This window comes from Poecilia reticulata, linkage group LG3 (assembly GCF_000633615.1).
Source record: "Poecilia reticulata strain Guanapo linkage group LG3, Guppy_female_1.0+MT, whole genome shotgun sequence".
NCBI lineage: Eukaryota > Metazoa > Chordata > Actinopteri > Cyprinodontiformes > Poeciliidae > Poecilia > Poecilia reticulata.
Window position 1 is genome coordinate 35,242,084 of NC_024333.1, and position 20,779 is coordinate 35,262,862.

The following is a 20,779-nucleotide window of genomic DNA, read 5'->3' on the forward strand; positions in this document are numbered from 1 at the left end:
CAGTTTTCTGGAAGTTTGTTCCAAATCTGTGGTGCATAGAAACTGAATGCTGCTTCTCCTCGTCTGGTTCTGGTTCTGGGGATGCAGAGCAGACCAGAACCAGAAGATCTRAGGGGTCYAGWYGRTTSGTAYAGTAATAACAGATCTTTAAGGTATTGTGGTGCTAAACCGTTCAGAGATTTATAAACTAACATCAGTATTTTAAAGTCAATTTGGAAATCTCTTAGTATGACATGTTTCCCCATTTAGAAGCTTTGTAAATTCTCTGCTGAAAACAAAACAAAACAAAAAAACAGTTTCAATTTTATTAACGGGTGGACATCAAGGGACTGTAATGATAATAAATTATTTACTTTCTCTTGTTATTTCTGGAGTTGACTGTGGTCTACATCATTAATAGGAATCTGTTGATGTTGTGGTGATATATAGGCTATGTATACTTTTAAAATCAAAATCAATTTGGTATGCAATCTTGTATTTTGAATTTCAAAGCATCTGAGTAGCATCTGAGGAAGAGGCCTAAATTGGACAGCGGATTTATTTATGAAGTGCTCATTCTTGACTATTTATTTTATTTTTCCTAGGGCTTTTGGATTATACTTGCTAAGTAAAATCTAAAAACCAAAATAATTGATACTGTTCCACTCACAAAAACATGCCCATGGGTTATTTGTGCATGCAAAAAACATAATCTTCTTCATCATAGTCTTAAGAATCTTGACCTTTTTGGCTGAATGTATTTGCAAGAGTAAGTTGTAAAAATAACATCCATTAGTTTAGCAATGGGGTAACAGAATTATTTTAGTCTGATTATCTTATTTAACTTAGTCGGATGGTTCAATTGCCAGAAATGTTTCAGTCATCATAAAATGCAGTGCATAGACCCAACACAAAGGCACTATGTGAGAGTAATATGTTATTATAATGTTTTGAATTGGATCTATTCAAATACATTGAAACTCAAAGCACCACACAAGTTTATGCAGCTGAGGAACTATAGACACGTGCAGACTAGAGATTTACTTGTGATTTCTTTCTGACATTTCAACTACAGGTTCAAGAACCATAAGCGTGATTGCTCGTTTAATAAGCACTCCTTTTCCTCTCCCTTCTTGTTGGCCGCCACAGTTCCCCATTACATTTGTCTTTCGCCATTGATCTGTCCATCACTTGACCGGCAATGTAACAACTGCATTGTTGCTTTTCTGATGCTGGTTTATAGTATGAAAGAAAGGAAAACCAAAGGGAACTCTAGCTGTGCACACAACCTACCGCTTTGTGCCAAGAATCAGTTGGGTTGTTATGAGATGGAAAAGATCAAATGTTAGCAAAGAAATGAGCTTAAGAATAGTTATAACAGAAATAATGAAAAAAGATAGAAAAACACTCCATCAGTGTTTATTTTTTTCCCCAACTGGCTTCAATCTGAGCTGATTGATCAGTTCAGATTTACCCAAGATGCTGTTTCTAAGCACTTGTATTTTTTCTGAATGTGCTGTCTGCAAAACAAGTTAATGGGTGCATCAAGAGCTAGTTAAGCCATGAAAGTTAATAAAAACACATTTAAACATACACAAGCAACATTTCTGTGCAGAACTGTACTCATGTTAAGAAGCTTCAGTTTTCTATCTACTAACTACCAGGTCACAATATGCAATAAAATGTTAAAAGTTCAAAATAGAATGAGTTTCACCAAAGTGGTTGGTTTGAGTTGAGCCCATTATCTTTTAATTTGTATAACAATGTTAAAACCAACCAGCTAGTTTAGATTGACACATGCAGAATGCAGGTCTATAGTTTAAAGTATAGGAAAAGCCTTTAATTCAATTACCAGCTACCATCACAAACAAATAAATAGTTGAAATCTTTAACCTTAAGATGAAGTCAAACATAGGAAATTCACAAAATGAAAAAAGCTTACAGAATTGATTTCTAATGTTACAGAAGTTGTCCAAAAAGTTGTACAATTCTAAGGATGTCACCTTCCATCCATCCATTTATAAAAATGTTCAAGGATTTCTCAAACATGAATGAATAAGTCATAGCAAAATTCCAGGTATGTGCATGAAGAGGGAATGACATAACATGATATGAAGCCAATTTTGCATAATATCAAAACAGAGGGTTTATAGTGGATTCAAGATCTTATGCAACTATAATAACTTAGCACATGTTGGTCATCAGCTGGCCACTCACTGCTGTGGGATAACATTCTTTTTTTCAACCAGCGTTTTCACAAATTACGTGGCACAAACAGCATGATGATTAGTAGGGCTGAGGTCAGGAATGCAGGCAGGCCTGTCCATCTTCTCCACTCCGAGGTAGTCTTTGATAAATCCATCATTTTGGGACTAAGCATTGACATCTTCATGGTTCGAGTTTTTTTTTTTCCAAAGGAGTGAAGATGTGGGATTGGCTCTGGTTGGAAAATTCCATCTTGATATTTATCCACATTGAGATTACCTTATCTGATGGCAAGCATCATTTTTTCTAATAAGTTAAATGCTAGCTATTTGGCAATGGCAGGAATGACTACTAAATCAATATTTAGAATATAATCTGTATCCATTCATTTAATTAGACATCAACTCACTCACAAGGGAGCAAGATACATTTTGCCAAAGGAGAGTTTGAAATGTTGCTAGAAGCGAACCATCACCTTGCAAAATGTCAGGTTAAAACCCTACTGTATCTCCTTGGGCCAACAGCTGCCTCTAAACTCTTGTGTGTAAAACCAAGGAAAAATCTTTTTGTATCACATGTAACCGTTGGCAAGCTTGGACATTCCCATGTCTGAGCTGTCAAATCCTTCAACCTGTCAAGTCATTCAACCATTGTGACCTGGACAAACAGAAGCTGCCAGTGCTGCTGTCAACACACTTACCTGTTGTTGCCACTTGCTGCAGGCAAGCTTTGGGCATCAAGGGGCACATCAAGATGTTTTGACAATGCTGAGAATTTTGTAGCCTCAACATAAATGTCATAATTTTAGAAGGTGAGAGAGGAGCATCTAAAATAAGAGGAAGGGCTTGTTGTGCTCATTTTTTCTTTTTCCAAAGGTGAATACTAATACTGGACTGCATATGCAGGTTATGTCAAAGAACAATTTAAATACATGTTGTAATTTTCTATTTATCGTACAGAACATAGAGAGCTGCAATGGCTTTGGGAGTTCTTGAATTTCAAATAAGCAGATGGAAATTATGCAAGAATTCCTGGTTTTTTGATATTAAGGGCAGAAGTTTCTAAACATTTAATATAAAAAGCCCAATGAGATGATATCAGAGGAATAATTCTTTCTGAACCAGAGAACTGCTTTAGTGACAAAGGAGCCATATCATAGATCCTTCCTCTCAGCAGCTGGGTTGAGTATCCTATTTCTGATCACTTTTTAAAAAATCAGAAATGGATAATATTTGAACACACTTTTATCTTTGTGTGAACTTCTACATCTTGATGCTAATGTTACACTAGGATTTCTCCACTGTGGGTCAATAAAGGTTATTTTAAACTAAAGGTTAGGGTTAGCATGAGACGTCTCAACCAGAGTATGTTCAAGTTTAGTCAAAAAGTCAGGCAGTAACTCATTAGTTTTGGGAGACTTGAGGCGTCTGACTAAGTGTAGATAATGCATTAGATGTATTAAAAAATCAAAGTCTGCACTACCCAGACTGCACTATGTATTGCATGGAAGATACTTTTTAATTGAGTTCATGTTAACCATCTTTGCCTCTCTGTCATCTGCCCTCCTTTCTTTTGAGAATTGAGAACACGCTACCTGTTGCATGTGCTAGGTAAGACAACGATTTCTCTAAATACATCAAGCATTATACTTCTTCTTTAAGCAAATTTAAAGCACAATAGTTATTGATCCAGGAACTTATTAACTGGAAGTAGGATTATGGACTCATGATTTTTGCTCTTTAAAGACTCTTAATATTTGTAAGCCACAATATAGCTATAATATTGTTTTATATGTTCAAGCATTGCCTTCAAGGACAGTAAATTGTAATGGAAAATATGTGTTTGGGATTAAGAAAGTGATGTAGAGGGATGGTATCCACTGTGTAGGCGCAAGAATGAGGTAAAAATAAATTGAGTCTACTAACAATAAGTCTTTGACATGAACTGGGAAGTCACTACAATATGATCAACCTTCCAGGCTTCCTTTTACCACCGACCACTGGAGTTCCCTGTCAGGGCTTAGTCAAAGTCAGTCAAGGGTTTCTGCAATGTTTGGTGCCAGAACAGTAGCAATAAATCCTTAGGGCTTAGTGGACTGATGTGTTTGCAAGGGAGCCAATATAAATATCTCAAAGAAATAATTAGCTTTTCCTATTGCCCCTCATGAAGACTGATATTTCCATACATCCTTTTTCAACTGAAAGAAAAATTGTCAGCGACTCATAAAATGTCTGATATACAACACATTTGTGTCGACAATTAACTACAGATGTACAAATTTGTTCATATAAATAACTGACATGTGCATTTACACACTTCACTCTTTACATTTTATGTTGTTTTTTTTTTAAATCATAAAAACATAAAGTGAAGAGAGGCAGAACAAAAGCATAATGCTGTATGTATGTTGTGACTTCTCTCAAGGAGCAGGTAAAGGGATTGACTGAGAAAAAGCTAAATGAAAAAAAGAAAATTAATGTGATTCCTCTGTGTGTGGATCAAAGAATCAGTCTTTCTGATTGTTCTGGTGTGTTGATAGACAGGACTATAGCTTCACATCTTCATGTGAACCTTGAAATAAATTGCTTTACCAAGTGTAACCAACTCGCTCTTAGCTTTCTGAATGGAAATTACCCCTCTGAAAGAAGATACAGCTTCAGGAAAAGCTTGTTGGTCTATTCAGATGGACAACTTCATTTTAAAAGAAAAGCTTTGAAGGCTAAAATCTGAAATAATTGTGCAGACTCAAGCTTATGTTCACCACTGCAATACGATGCACTGCCCCCACAAGCAACGAGGACATAGTTTTATTATGGCCTGTGAATCTCATAAGTCTTTAATCAACAAAATAGATATCATTAATATTAGTGCCACATGAAATAGTATAGCGTAGTCCATTCTAAGTAAAATACAATACACTCGAAGTAAAATGATTCAGTATGGATTACTTTACTTTTATTTACTTTTTCCCTTTAAATGAAAACAAGGAAGTTGTATAAGTGTAGAAAATGTCGGCGTGAAAAGATCTCTGTATAAATGAGGCACTACATTGAATTGTGACCTTTGACCAAAAAGCAGATGTAGGATTTGATTGAAGTCAAGCTGCGTATTTAGTGGAGACCCGTCTGTAAGGCTGATGTAATTCAAAACTTACAGCAAAATGCAAATAGAGTGCAAATAGGAGAAAAGCGATTCGTCATGCTCTTGTTGTTGCATTGTAGGTTTTTTAAAATGGCAACATTTGAGTAATATTTGAAGCATCCGTTTATTGCTTCAAAAAATTTGTGTCCACATTGTTTTTTTTTTCTGGCCTCATTTTGAAAGGCTAAAAGGTTGTGTGCTATTGTGCAAAGACTTATCATGGTAGTACAAATGCACAACAGGGCAGGTTCAGGTCAGAATACATCAGGTATTTTATTAATCTGACATCTTGTTTCCCTTTTATAAAATTATCATTTCTGTTTTTAACCTAAGCAAATTAATTTGAACTGTGTCTACATCAGAGTGGGCCTTTTATGAGACTTATAAAGTATTATTTTTGACTGAATTTGTTGGCTTAACGTAGTTTATGGAAGAAAGAAAACCAGAGATTTCTTGAAACAAATACATATTAAATGACCTTGCATTAGCTTTCCTTGGAGAAGAATTCAGTTATTTCAAATCCATTTTACTGTTTTCACAATGTGGCTTCATGTTTTTATTCATCCTGCTTTTGAAATCTGAGTGGATATAAACCAAATATAAGACCTTATTCTAGAAAAACTCTCTTCTGAGAAACAGTTTGAGAGTTTGTGTCTGTATCTGATAAAAAGAAAATGGAAAAAAAAGAGAGACTGGCGTAAACAATCACATCAATACCATATTTAGTAAAACCATTTAAAGCCATCAAGTGCCAAACGCCTGAAGACAGCTCTAAGCTACATGCACTGAAATAATGTTGGGAATTGCTCTTGTAATGGTGCTCTTTTCTGTCCAAACTTACTGCTTTGCATTGTTTTGTTTACCTTCTGTCACTTTCTGGAAACCTGACAGTTATGGCAGGCATGTGAAGAGAGGAATGATTGCCTTTTTATATTCTGACCTTTTAAAAGCAGAATAGCTTGTATGAGAACACACACACACGCACACACACACACCCCCACACACGCACACACACACACACACACATATAAAATAGTAAAAAGAAAGGACAATCCTCAAAGGCCAATATGATCAGTTTGTAAAATTCTGTGTAAATGTCACACACCTTCTTGCATTGTTGTGTACGTGGGATGGTGATGGGGACTGTTGTAGGAAAAATGGATAGGGGAACCAGTTTTCTGCTTCTTCCAGTAAGAAAGAGGCATATTTCCATATGTGAAATTACAGGTCAATATTACAGTAAACAAAAACATAATTCAAAATACCAAATGCCCTTTCAGCACAGAATGGGACTTTTTTTTTTCTTTTTTTAAACTTGATGGAGAATTTTGCTTTTGAAGGGAACTTAAAAGATTTGTGCTATGGACAGATAGCAAAATGATTCGTCGTTTTGTGACGTCAATAAAATATAATAAATTAGTATATTAACTTACCAAAATATAAAATATAATGTGAATAATGTTAATAACAATAATAATGATAACAATAATAAAGGTCAAAATAGTAATTTAAGTCAAATATATAAATAAGAATAAGTTAGGTGAACTAATAAAAGAGCAGATTAACTTTGGTCAAAGTTTTTTTTTTTTTGCTTCTAATCCTACCAAAAATAGCATAAGGCAAAATAATAAAATCTCAACAGCTGCTTGAGAATTAAAGTAACATTTAGTCCAGTGATGTGCGGTGAGGTTCTGACTTATATAGACACCATGCATTTTATTGGACGTATGAAAATTTCGCGCATGCATACAACGCTGCGGGGCAAAAAGACTAATCTTTTACATGTCATCCATAGCCGCGTTAACTCAGTGAAACTTAGAAATGTAGGTATGAATTTCGTGCTATGATCCACAGCAAAGGGAAAGAGCGAGGAAGCATGAAGCACTTTCTCACTCTGTATTCGCCAAGCTACACGCAGACTGCCATAGCAACTGACAACAATGTCACTTCATGTTTTAACACCAAAAAAACATTCAAGAATTTTGCACACAGAGCTGAACATTCAGTCTGTTGTTGTAGTACGTTTTAGGCTTAATGTTTTAATAAAGAAAAAAACTAAATAAAAACATCTTATTGCTGTCTTACCTTTACTTCTCCATGAAATTCATGCACTTCTAATTCTGCACAAAAATATCCGTTCATGCAAAGCCAAGTTTTCTACTCCGTTTGAGAATCATCAAACTGTCTTGAAGCAAAACTTCCTTTAGTTATTATCTCCTGCTTCAATTGAAAATCCACTTTAGAAAACTGTAAGTGTAGAAATGTAGTCTTTCATGTTGGCGTCGGAAGAGATGAGAAAACAAATATATCGCTGTACTTTACTTATTTACTGTATGGCTAGCTCGCTGTCTCTTACTCTGCAGTTGTGGAGTMACAATATCTGGGATCATGAGCGCCCCCAGCGGCGAGGCAAGAGAACTGCCTGCCTCACCTCCAGTCTGTTCTCTGCCGTTTCTGATCGCTCCTCCGCACACAAAACACGATACACACACAGTTGGTGACAAAAAACACTGTACATTATATACATAAGCTAAATTATGGAAAATCAGTTCATATATTGAATGTTTTTTAGCCATTTTACTGCCGGCGTACAGACAGGATGAACATGCTGTCATATAATGGCAGCCAGTGCAGTTAGCGAGAGGTTGCGCAATCCCAGGTGAGTCTCAGGTCGCTGCTGCCTCACCGGCTTCGCTTCTGAGCATTTGAATGGGAAAATCCAGCGATTTTGAAGAAAAAAATAATAAGAATTGGTTAAGCTAAATAAAAAAAAGGTACTTTATAGTACAAACCACAGGGTGAAAATAGCAATATAAATGATTTTATTATTATATATTCCATGATTACAGGTGAGGCTCTGCCTCCCCTGACCGCACGTCACTGATTTAGTCTATTTAATGTAATTAAATCAAGTTACCGAATACAAAAACAATCTTTGTGATAATGTAGGTCTAAATATGTTTCTTTAAATGCAGATTTTGAAGAATTTGAAAGTTTTAGCTGTCTCCGCTAAACATGCTAAATTCAAATTATTAAAATAAACCTTAAAAACCTATTAAAATAGATTCAGGTTGGCTAAGGAGCTAGTTAAGTACCAATCCTTTTTAATCAGCAGAGTTGAAGCACAAAAGCATCTAAAACACGCAGGGCAGTGATTAAATGAGCACCATAAGTGGGAAACTCTAATTTTAATAATGACGTTCTTTTAGAAGTTTTTATTTAGAGCGTTTCAGATAAGGTTCAATAAAATAAAAAAATCAGCCTTTGCTCTCTGGCTTTCTTCTCATCCCAGCCTCTCACTCATCATTTATTTCCTCTTTCAAAAAAAGTGAGCAAAGAAGAATCTTGGCTCTCTTTCTTTTCCCTCTCTGTCTCTTTAAACTGCCTTTTTCTTGGTTTCCTTCCTTCTTTTCTACCATTTCCTTCTTCTGTTCTTCCCCACGTTTGGAGGCTTGTCCTAGCACTTGCTCTGGTTCATCTTTTTGGACTGAGACAATTAGGCATTGGATGACATCTCTGCTGAATTCCTTAAGGCTCCGTCCATCAGGGCAAATCCTTTTTTTTTGAAATATTAGACTGATACACATGGAAATGTTTATTTCTTCATTCACTCATAAACCTGCTGCCTGCTTGTAAAGATCAACAGTTCTCATTTAAGTCCTTATGAACTTTATACTGTCATATGTACATGACAAAAGGACCTGCTTGTGAAAATCAATTAGCAAACTGGTGAGACATAATCTCAGATGTACTGATTATGCTTTAGCCAGTTTCTCGTGTTCTTTGAGATTTGAACGACATGACATCCACTTGACATCTACTTTCTCTTTAAGATGGAATTTGTGACACTGTGACCATCTCTCCTACGATGAAACCACGAAGCGCACCAATTATTTTTTACCATGGTTACTCTCTTCCTTGTCTACTGTCCTTTATTTTACACTTTGAAACAATATAATATGCACATATATAAAACTGTCTCTTAAAGGTTTTTGAGAAAACGTGATTTGGATCCCATACAAGACTTTGTTTATCATCTGTAACATTTAAAAAAGTGAAATAAACAGCAAGTCCTAAAGCCAACTACATGTAGCTTCTCTCTATAAATTAGGATATTGACAATTCCAAATTTCTTCCAAATTAATTGACTGAAGTGTCTCTGATGAATGTGGTATTGAGTTTTGCTGAGTGTTTTTTTTTTAGTTGCAAGGAACTAATTTTTCAGGTTCAGGGCTCATCAGGGCAAGTCTTGTTTTTATCAAACTGCTGGATGTCACAAACTTTGACCACAGTGAAAAAACTGGAGAAACTACAACCTTTCTGCAGGCCCTTGAAGTACCAATGCCACTTGGTCTTAAGCTTGAATCTAGTTGTATCCCTGATCTATTGGCATTTTCTGTAATTGCTAAGATACAAAATGTAAAATTCCAAATTTATAAAAAATCATCAATTGAATAGCCAAAATGTAAAAAAGTATTTTGAAAAACTCTAGGACGGTGGTTCTTAATCTGGGTTCGATCGAACCCCAGGGGTTCGATGAGTTGGTCTCAGGGGTTCGGCGGAGCCTCTGCCATCATCACGACTTTACGCCCCGCTTTGCCATCACTTGCTGCAGAGGATCACATTACATTGCTTAGCCAATCAGTGCTGTGGAGGATCCCTGATTGAAGGAGCTCCACTCTCAGCATGGATTTGAACTTGTGTCTTTAATTACTTCAGCAAAGCTCACCGTTTTTACCAAATTCTGTAGCTTTCGGTGTACTTCTAAATCTGCTCCGTAGTCGCATCTTTTCGGGGTTGCTACTGCCTCTAGTGGCGTGGGGGTGGTAACACAACTAATATGATTAGATTACTAAATCAGAATACCGCAAAGTCTTTATTATTTATTATTAATTTTTCATTCTCTTAAGAATGTAGAGCTAATTAAATGATCTAAACAAAACCTTAAAGTGATTCCAGTTTCTCTCGATGGCCAACCTGTTGAAACTGTGGATAATTTTAAATACTTTGGGTCGTTCCTGGACAGTCAGCTCAACTTTGCTGAAAACACTGACTATATTTTGAAGAACTGTTCTCAGAGACTCTACCTTTTAAGAAGACTTAGTGATCTTGGGGTGACCCAACTATAGGCTCTAGTTGGGTCACCCCTATGTCTTGAATTTGGGGTAAAAAAAATCATATTTTATTTATCACTACAGAAGGGTAGAGTGAGTGCGCATATGAAACTGGTGGGTTCGGTACCTCTAAAAAGGTTAAGAACCACTGCTCTAGGATAAGTTATTGCTTTTTGTATTTAATTGGGACACTATGGAAATAAATAATACTAATAAAAAAATACCCATGTAAATCAATTCCATAAAGACAACATTTTTAACAAATTCCAAAAGATATGATGATGTTATGTATCAACATTTCTATTTTGTAAGTATTTTGTGAATAGCTTCCAAGGAGCCAGCATAAAGCTTGTAACAATAAGGATATCTAAACAACCGACAAAATGGAGAAGAAAGGAAGAGAAAGCCAAACAAGACGCCTGCTGTTGGCCCACCTCTGTTCATTTTATGGAAAATGTCTCTTCTTTCAGTCTGTCTGGAATCTTTCCTGCTAAAGACACTCAAAAATCCTCCTCACTATTCCTAACAAAGCCCAAGGTGCTTTGTGAATAACATTTGTCTTACTGCTGTAACATTCTAAGAAAACTTAGAATTTGACAGATTCAAAGGTTATTCCTAAATTGACGTCACTAGGAGCAACTTTTAGTCTTAGATTCTTTTAAGAACGCGCGCCCAGAATTTTTAACTCTTCCTCCCAGCTTCTCATTTGTACTGACTGGAGGCAGCCTCCATGCTCACACCTACAGCGTGGGCACTGAAGCAGCTAAATACTTCTGTTTTTCCTTAGGCTCTCTGTGGGAGAAAGAAAAAACTCCCCAACCTCATTGTTGCTACTTCTTCTTAGGCACAAAGCAAACAACCGACATAAACTGAACTGAATTATTATGATTTGTCGTATTATTACTTTAGATAGAAATAAAATAAGCACAGAATAGCCTATCTGCTTAGATGGAGATCACTTTGTTCTGGTTTTTATTGTGCTCTTGTCACTGAAGTGGAAATCTTGTGAGGTGTGTAGCCAGGATGTGAGTGGGGACTGTTTTGACTGTTTCATTCTAGTTCCTGGAAAGGAACAAAAGCCTTGTAGGGTTTGCTGAGTACATATGTAACATGTTCCAGTCTTATATATCCTTACAATATTGCTTCCGATTTTACTCTTACAACATGACATGCAGTTACCCCAAGATAAGGGGGTCAAAATGATCCATTATTACTGGTTACATACATAAAAATAAAATTCTAAATACTATTGAATTGTTAAAGCTCTAACAGCCAATAGAGGATACAGTTTCTATATTATTGATAGCTAACAGCTATTTAAATAGGCAAAGTTTTAAATTTACTTTGATGTGATTGCACCAATCAAATGATGATCCAAACAATAATAGAAACATAATTTTTAAGAGACTACTGAGAGTTAGACATAACCTGGAAAATCTGAAGGTTACTGGCACATTAGGAGAACTGCAGACACTTGAAGATAGACAGAGTAAAATCTTTGAAAAAAATTCTTGACATTGAAACAATCATTTGTAATATTTCATATCCTGGCAATCAAGAACGGCCTCTACCTTGGATTTATTTGTCATGTGTGTTGTGGCAAGAGCCCAAGTCATGAACATGTATCATGTATTGGGTTTACTATATGGGTTTACTATATTTACTATATTACTATATGGGTTCACTAAAGCGCAGAACGTATGACACAGGAACATACTTATTTTTCTGTTAAGATGATTAGCAGATTGTAGAAAATTATTAAAAGATTTGTAGTGTCATTAAGAAAAATACTTTAGAATTAAATTTCTATCTAACTTCCTCTCCATCCTTGGGTTTGTTGGTATGTGATTAAAGTTTCTTCAAAGAAAGGTATTTTCAGGCTTTTAATGCCGGACATCAAATAAATGTCAGGTTTTTGATGTCAGTTCCTTGGACCATGCACTGTTGGGCAGAAAAGCCATTTTGCTCCCAGTCTGAACACTCGTAAAGGAAAAGTGCAGCCACTTTAAAGATGCAGAGAGACCAATTTCTCCACTGAACGTAGCTTCGATAAAATAGACTGCATTGCAGCCTTTGGAAGGCATCTTTTAGGACAGGTGTAGCTGAGAGCACTCTGATTTTTATGTCTGCCTGTCTCCTGTTAGACATTTACCCACTGGGATGAACCTTGGCTAGTTCTCTGGAAAATCTGATCTTGGCACATTCTGAACTCACTGTGTTTTGAATCAATATACTCATCAACCAGTGTCTGCTAGGTTAAAAAGACCAAACAATTTTAATTTGTCAGACGTAATCAATATTAACATGCACCAAAGGGGATAAATAACGACAGACGAGTGTTCAGAAAATCTTACTTTCCAGTGCTTTAGTTATTTGTGAGTCTCAGTTCTCCTTTTCCACTGATATCACCATGTGTTGCACCCCTGGACACTCAGTGGCCTACTCCAAACCAACTAATCTCTGTGCCATAACAAGAGTCCCTTCTGCTCTAGGCATTAATAACAATGATAGGAGCAGAGAGCAAAGGATGTATCCAAGATTTAAACAGAAGTAGTGAGGGCAGTGAGCCAGAAAACTGCCGGTGGCTGGGTGCTACTTGGCCTAACACGAAAAAGCCTCATATCCAACAGCATGTGTTGAAGCTAAAGAGAGTGTCCAAGTGTGGCAGGTAAAGATTTCATCTTACAAGATGAGGTGAATCCAAATTACAGGTAATGGCTCAGAAACAGATGTTTTATAATTGGTTTTAAAGCAAATGATATCTCAAACTGTGTAATTGTGTTAGCACTGTAGGGTCTTTGTTCAATTCAAGCTCAGTTCCTGATTAGCTGGGACAAGCTCCAGCATGTTAGCTTACAGTGCTGTGAAAGCATTGGCTGCCTTAAGGAGTTCTTCCATTTTTACCTTTTTTGTTACACTCAAATATTTCATATTGGGTAAAAACTGGGAAAAAGCTAACAAAACAAACCTGATCTTGTGAAAAAAGGTTATGACCCCCCAAAACTAAAACCCCGCGGAGGCATACGACACTTTCGATAATTGAAATGAGTTGTCACTTATCTGGGCCTTGTCTGCTACTGCCTTTGGTATGTACCTGGGTTATCATTGTATGCTATTCAAATCAGTTTGATGATGTGAAACATATAAAGGTGACACAACAGCAAAAACAGAAGAAGGGGGTTGTCCAGTAACCAGAGGGTTGCAGGTTTGAATCCTCACTCTGTTTGTCTCAGTCATTGTGTCCTTGAGCTAGACAACTGCTGGTCAGAAGGCCTGGTGGCCATTGTTAAATGGGAGCCTTGCTTCTGTCATTCTGCCCCAGGGCAGCTGTGGCTGCAATGTATCTTACCACCACTTATGTGAATGTGTGTAAGAATAGGTGAATGAATGATTGCAGTGATTTGGAATTCTTGCTTTACCACAATCGCTCAGTCATAAGAGAGAAGTCATTCTCTACCTGATGTGTGAGTTAGATAATTTGCACCACCGACCCACAAAAGCACGGAATGTGGCTGTAGAAGATCTGACTGCTGTTATTACAAGTGAAGAGTCAACAATGTGCACCAGACTACTGCCCAGGGATATTTGAACATTGAGTAACTCAACCATCTGCTTCCTCACTAAATCTTTCTCTCTTTCTCACAGATACACACACACACACACACACAACCTTTCTGCAAGACCACTGTTCCTTGGGGAGCATGTGCAATGCAGCGATCCAACACTAATTCTACTGCCACTGCTCAGTATAATCCAATCTGCTCTACTGGGGAAACAGAGGATGGGGCAAACAGCAAAGAAGTCCCAGAAACAAATAAACAACTTCACTGCTTTGTGTGCTTGTGATGTCTTATTGCAAGAAAAGACGATTTCATTTGGTTTGACCAGATGGATCTATGCAGCTTTATTGTCTTCACACAAATAATCTATCAGTCTTTGTCCATATTTTTATCAGATCTGCTTGAATAAAACTCAAACAAAACTAATGATTAGAACAGCTTCTTCTTGGCGCGCCCCTCCAGAGATTTGAGAGAGTAATCATTTTAAAATTCAGGCTGCTCAACTTTCACCAGAGGAGCTTGAATATTTTACCCTCTGTAAATGAGGGCTCAGCACCGAATTCCATGATGGCAGTGATCATGACACGGTAATTAGTGAGATGGTTACGTGATGATGATAGTTATCATTTTGCCCTCATCAAAGGCTGTCAATCACAGCTCATGTGGAGCTAATAAAAATAATAAAGGAAAAAGCCCCCATGGACTGTTTGTTCATGCATGGAATGACAAGTCTTCATTCTTTTGGAGAATATGCAACATCTAATGGTTTTTAGAGGAACTGCATGTGGAATGTCATTCATTGAAATTGTAGTCTCTTCCTAAACTTTGCCAAGTGGGGTTAGTTGCTAAAGCAATTCATGTTTTGGCAAAAGTGTAGTCTTGAAATATTGTAGCGTCACCATAGAAAGTTAAGTTGAATAAAACTTTTTAGCTTCATGACATTATAGAAATGATCCATTGACATATTCCAGATTAGTTTCTAATCCCAACAAAGCAGTGATTCAGGCCAAACTGCTGTAAAGAGATAGGAAGTGCGATAGTAACATTTACTTATACTCCTTCAAGCTTAACGATAAAACTATGTTAAAACCACCCTAGCTAACCTTACATGTACTTCTTCTTCATGAAATTAGATGCTAAGGTCAGAGTTTCACCTATTTTCTAGTTTTATTGCAAATAGTTATTGGGATGAATAAAACATACTCTCAGTTTTTTTGTGGTATTCACTTAAATCTTGTATGGCCGCAGAAAACGACCTGATCCATAATAGAGAGTACTACATTTCCTTAGCTTTTTATTTTCTTAAGTTCTTTTTTCATGTGACGTTTTGTCCTTTTTATGTGTATTTGGTGAAACACTAATTTCAGTTGACAGCTGAGTTAGTTACAGTGATGAATTACTTAATAACCAAGCTGTTACTTCAGGGTATTCTGGCGGTTGTTTTAAGCTATTGGCACTAATGCTAAAGGTCATGGGTAAAATGAATATCATGGAAGAAATATCAGCAAGGAAAAAGTCCTATAATTGCCACAAAGGAGGCTTTACACCACACAGTGTCTTTCTATATCTTCTAGACACTTCAATTAAGTGGCTTGGCTCTTGTCTTTTCATTCGTAGACTCCCACATGTTTCTGTTTCACTCCCTTCCCTTGAACAGCTAAGTCATGCAGCAAAAAGATTCCTGAAAAGCAGGGAAGAGAGAAATACCTCCAAGGATTAGTAACTAATCCAGGCTTTGGTGTGGGAGGCTCTGGACTCTGCCTCCTGTCCTTCAGAACACAATCAGCTCTGTAGGCAGGGTCACCACTAATGGATCAGGGTTTCAGAGGTTTACAAGGGGAGAGTGATAGGGATGCTTGTTAGCAGGCTAAGGGAGTATCAGCTGCCGGCGTTAGTTAGTAAGGATTGGGTGATATTGGACTGCAAGTGAAAAACAGGATCTGGTTGATAAATCAAATAGAATTCTCCATTTTAAAGATAAAAAATGCAACATCTATGTCTGTTTTAAGGAATTTTGTGAATGTCACTAGAAATGTAGTGACATTCTTGATTGTTCTTGAGTGAAATCCACCATTTTTATCATGTAAGATGTAGATTATTTAGCAGGATAGCCATAGACACAATAAACAGGCTGATGAAGGTTAAATGGATTGAACCATTTACTTTATTATTCTGGAATAAACCTTTACCAGTTTGGGTAAAATAGTCTTCATATATTTCAAAAACATTTATCCACATTTTTTGTTTGTGTTGTACCTCAGGACTCCAAAAGTGTTAGTGATGGTCTCTTTTTAGTCGGTACCAATAGTTAAGTTTCAACAGACACCGTAAAAGTCATGCTAAAGAATAAGAGAGTCTTAAAAAAGTCACAACGAGTAGAATTTAAGGAAGCTGCTCTGGTATTATGATGTAAGCTCTATTCTGAAAAGCTGTGCATGATGTTTCACTTCGGAGCACAGATAAAGGCATTGCATGGAATTTAAATCTAAACAAATAAATGAACTTTTCATGCTCACTTGTGTTTAATTGGACTTTTGGGATTGATTGCTCTCCAGCGTTCTGAATCTGTTCTCGGGAGTGATTCTGACATTTGGGAACCTTGTTGTTCCCGGTCTTTGAGCCTCAGAAATGTCAGCCTCCATCCACTTCAATCAGTTCTGCTTGAGTTATTCAGCCTGATGTACATCTTGTCTACCCATCACAGTCGAGTCATTTTCAGACCAATTCTGGTCTCATCATTCAACTGTAAAGGTTTATGTCATTTTTACATTGGTACTCCTCACACTTTAAGACAAACATACCAATGCTTTAAGTGAGGTATCAGACAGAGTTTGAATATTAGATCAACACAGCTCTTAATTGTGCTATGTAGGCAGAAGAGAAAAAAAAATCACATAGAAAATGACTTGAGATTAAGTTACTATTGCCGTCAACAATCGTTTTCACCTTCAACAAAGGACTCTTATTCGCAACCTGTTGCATATTAAAATGTTCAGATTTTTAAGAAAAGAAACGTCAAACAGAAACATTCAGAGTGACAACATAAGTGACTGACATCGTTGCACCGCCAGAAGTCTTCATACTGTGAATACAGAACCAAAACTATGTTAATAATAATGTGTTTAATTTTTTTCCACATTTGGCATCCTGGGTCCCAGAGTTGTGATTTGGCCCACAAAAGCCCATTTCTCATGCCTTGCTGCTGTGTTGTACTTACTCACACAGCAGTCACTTTTCTGAATTGCTCCAAGTCTCGTCTTCTCTTTAAATGAGTCACCAATCATCAGCCGCTCTGTCTCTGCAAATAATTACTTGATTGATGTGTCAAGACAAGAAGAGGATGATGTGGAAAATTATTTTGTGCCCTGCTGTCAATCCCTCAGAAGTTAGCTAAACAAGAAATGAGTGGGCCAAGCCTTTGTTCTCTTTCTCTGTTGCTTTTATAATTATAAATTCTTTACTTCCTTTTAATGCACAGACAAAATAACTCTTGCTGTTCTCTACCGAGCGGAACTGGAATGCACTAACTGATGCCAGAACCTTTAGGATTTTTAATAATACTTTTCATTTTGTCTGTGATTTGCACTGAAAAAAAGAAAGTGCTTCAACTTAAATTGCTTCAGCTGGTAAATTTGTGTAACTTGACCATTTAAAAAATATATACTTTGTTAATCCCAAAGGAAAATTAAATAAACTACATTAAATTAATTTAAGAAAAAAAAAATGAATTACATTAACTTAATTCATTGACTTGTTACCATTTGAATGTATTTATTTAAGTTGAATAAGCTATCATATTATTAGAGTGTATGTCAATCAATTACTTTACTGTCCTTCAGTTTTTTTTCCATTTAATGCCATCTCAGTAGTGTGAGAATGTATTTTTCCCCTTATATTTTTTCGGTTTGTTTTTGACACACGTGCATGCTTCAGATCTTCAAACCAATTTTAAAATACAATTTTCATTTTTCAACAAAGGACAAGGCATTTTGTATCATTCTATTCCACTCTGGTTTAATTTTTCGGATTTTAAAATTTGTTTGATGATCTGAATCATTTAAATGTGGCAAAGCATCAAACAGATCTGTAAAGGGAAAATCTTTTTGTGCATCCAATAAATTCAGTTTATCTCATTTTGATGTTTTAGTGTCATTTATAATTTATTTGTTCACATATTTTTTCATCCATTTTTTTTCCCCTTTGGCAGTTTTTAAATTTCAACTACACAGAAACAAAATAAAAATGTAGAAAATACAATGAATCTGAGAATGTTATCCCATTTCACTGGTATTATTCCAGTCAACACCCAAAAGAAGGGATAAAATAAATACTTTGCAGTCTGATAGATGGCTGTTTGTTTTTTTGGTCACATAGGAGCATGAATCCAGAGTTGACCAAAATTCAGCAGGTCACACTTCACCAAGATCTTGTCTGCTTTGTAAAACATCCAGTCTAAAGCCAGTACCTCAATTTCTGAAATGGACAAAAAACACGTGTTGGGGATTTAGCAGATTTCTCAGATATTATTTTTTCTTTTATTTATTAGAGACATTTAAAAGACTGACATTTTTGATTAATCAATTTCTGTGTGGTTTGCGACAAGTCAAAAGTCCCCAAACACTTTGGTCAGCTGAGAATGTCGAATTACAAAACACCATTTCTTCAGAAAAGTCCAAAATGATTTTTTTCCACTCCAGTTCCTGTGATATGCATGGAAAGTTTAAATGATTTAAGACGACATTCAATTAGTTTGGTGATTTATGTGGACTGGCTTTAGGATCAGGAAGGTCCAATCCCATCTGGCTTCATATGTCCAATTTGCAATTACACACAAGCCCACCCCCTCTCAGTTAACAATTTATCCCACTGATTACATTGTTCATCCTCTTTAACTCACTGCAAATGAGTTTTATAGTATTATTAGTTGCATTTTGCAGTACCAGCAAAGCTTTCATGAGGACAGATTGCCAGACCTCCAGGATGTGGATGGTTCTCGCTGGAGTGCACCATCAGCTGCCTCTGACACGCTAAAAATTGGTTTATATTTCCACGGCCCCTTCTGCTCCACAACCCTTTCTGCTTAGATTTTCATCACATGCATTACATGTATTTTAAAATAAATATTTAAACACCGATCTAGTGTTTTAACTTCTGCAGGAAACAGTTTGTCCTGCTTGAATACTCTACTTGCAGGATCCCGTAGAATCGGTCATTACTTGCAGACTAAATTATTGGTGTCCCTCTGTGAATGAGCAAAAGAACCACAATGGCCAATGAGAGAACTTGAAATTGACAAAAGTAATAATGAACAAAAGCCCCCCGCAAACTTAACCAGTGAAAATCAGAACATTGCTTTTCAATTGTGGTTCAACAGAATCACTTTAAAAAAACAAACTAATAAAATGGGCCTGGACAAAATAAATAACTTGTAACCTAATATTTTCTAGAGGTAATCACAGCAAGAAACTTCTGTATCTGAGACTTCACCACCTGTTTACAGGTACTTAGCCATTCATGGATGCTTTAGTTGTGTGTTGTGGATTATTTCTCTCCAGAATACATTCATGTGGGAATCTTCATAAACCGAAAGGAACATAGATTCTTTTGAGATATTAGCACCTCATAATCCACCACTGCCAAGTTCTTTCACAGTAGTAAAATATGCACCACAGCTGCATTGCATGACATAAGAACTGTGACATAGCAAGTCAAGTCTTGAAGGTCTAAGTTGAGTGTGAAGTCTTATTTTTTCCATTCGAGTGGAAGTCTTAAACTTGAGTCGTCATCTCTGTTGCTAGACTCAGATTGTTTCTCCAAAAACCTCCCGATGTTTCAGAGTTTATGGTGCCATTCATCGTGCTCAACGGTGAGCAGGCCGTCATTTCCCACAGATTCGTCCCGTTTCACACCAGACTATTTTTGTTTTAGAAAAGCTCAATCTTGGTGTCATCTGAGCAAATGCACACAGCTCCACGGTCAGAGCAGAGTTGAGCAAAGTACACATATTTGCTGTACTGCTAGTAGAACAGAAAGCTTTTTCCTGGCATGCGTCCCGATCACACTGGCCTGTAGATTCTGTCTAGTGGTTGTTATTGGGATTTGGTGGGCACAAGATGCCACTCATTGCTTCTATTTTCCCATTGTGAGTTTGAGAGGTTTTTTTTTTACCCTCACCGTCCTTACTGTGTGAGATGGCAAAAAATAGATCCTAGTTCTGTGTTGTGGCTAAAAGAAATGTGCCATTATGTCACATATACCCCAGGAAAAGTCATGAACCACTACTTAGAAACTCCAAGAAAAGTGTGATGAACTTAAGAAAAAAAAATAGTTTGAACTGTGAAAAATAAGGGGAACTAATCATTTCGCTACAGGTGAAACTTGGGCCTTTTTCAAAGTGGCCAGTGGTTTATTTTTAAACGAAAATGTGCATGAAGTTATTTTGAGAAGGTAGAAGCACCCTTTTTGAGAAACGGTCACTTTAAAACATGCTGCAAGCTGCACTCAGTGTGACTCGAGTTGTCAACCTAAACCAGCTGGTCCATTGTACAAGATGTGGGTAGGACTTAATATGAGTTCTCAGAGGAAAAAGAGGCCATCATAAACCCCTGCTGACATGCCAAGCTATTTTTATTTCTCTCGCCAACTGCACTGCTGTTCTTCACAGCAGGAACTTCACAATTCACCATCGAAAAATAAAAATATTTCAACACAATGGGAGAGGGTTAGACTGCAGGAAAAGGGACAATTTGCATGAAAATGGGCATTGTGTGACAATTCGGA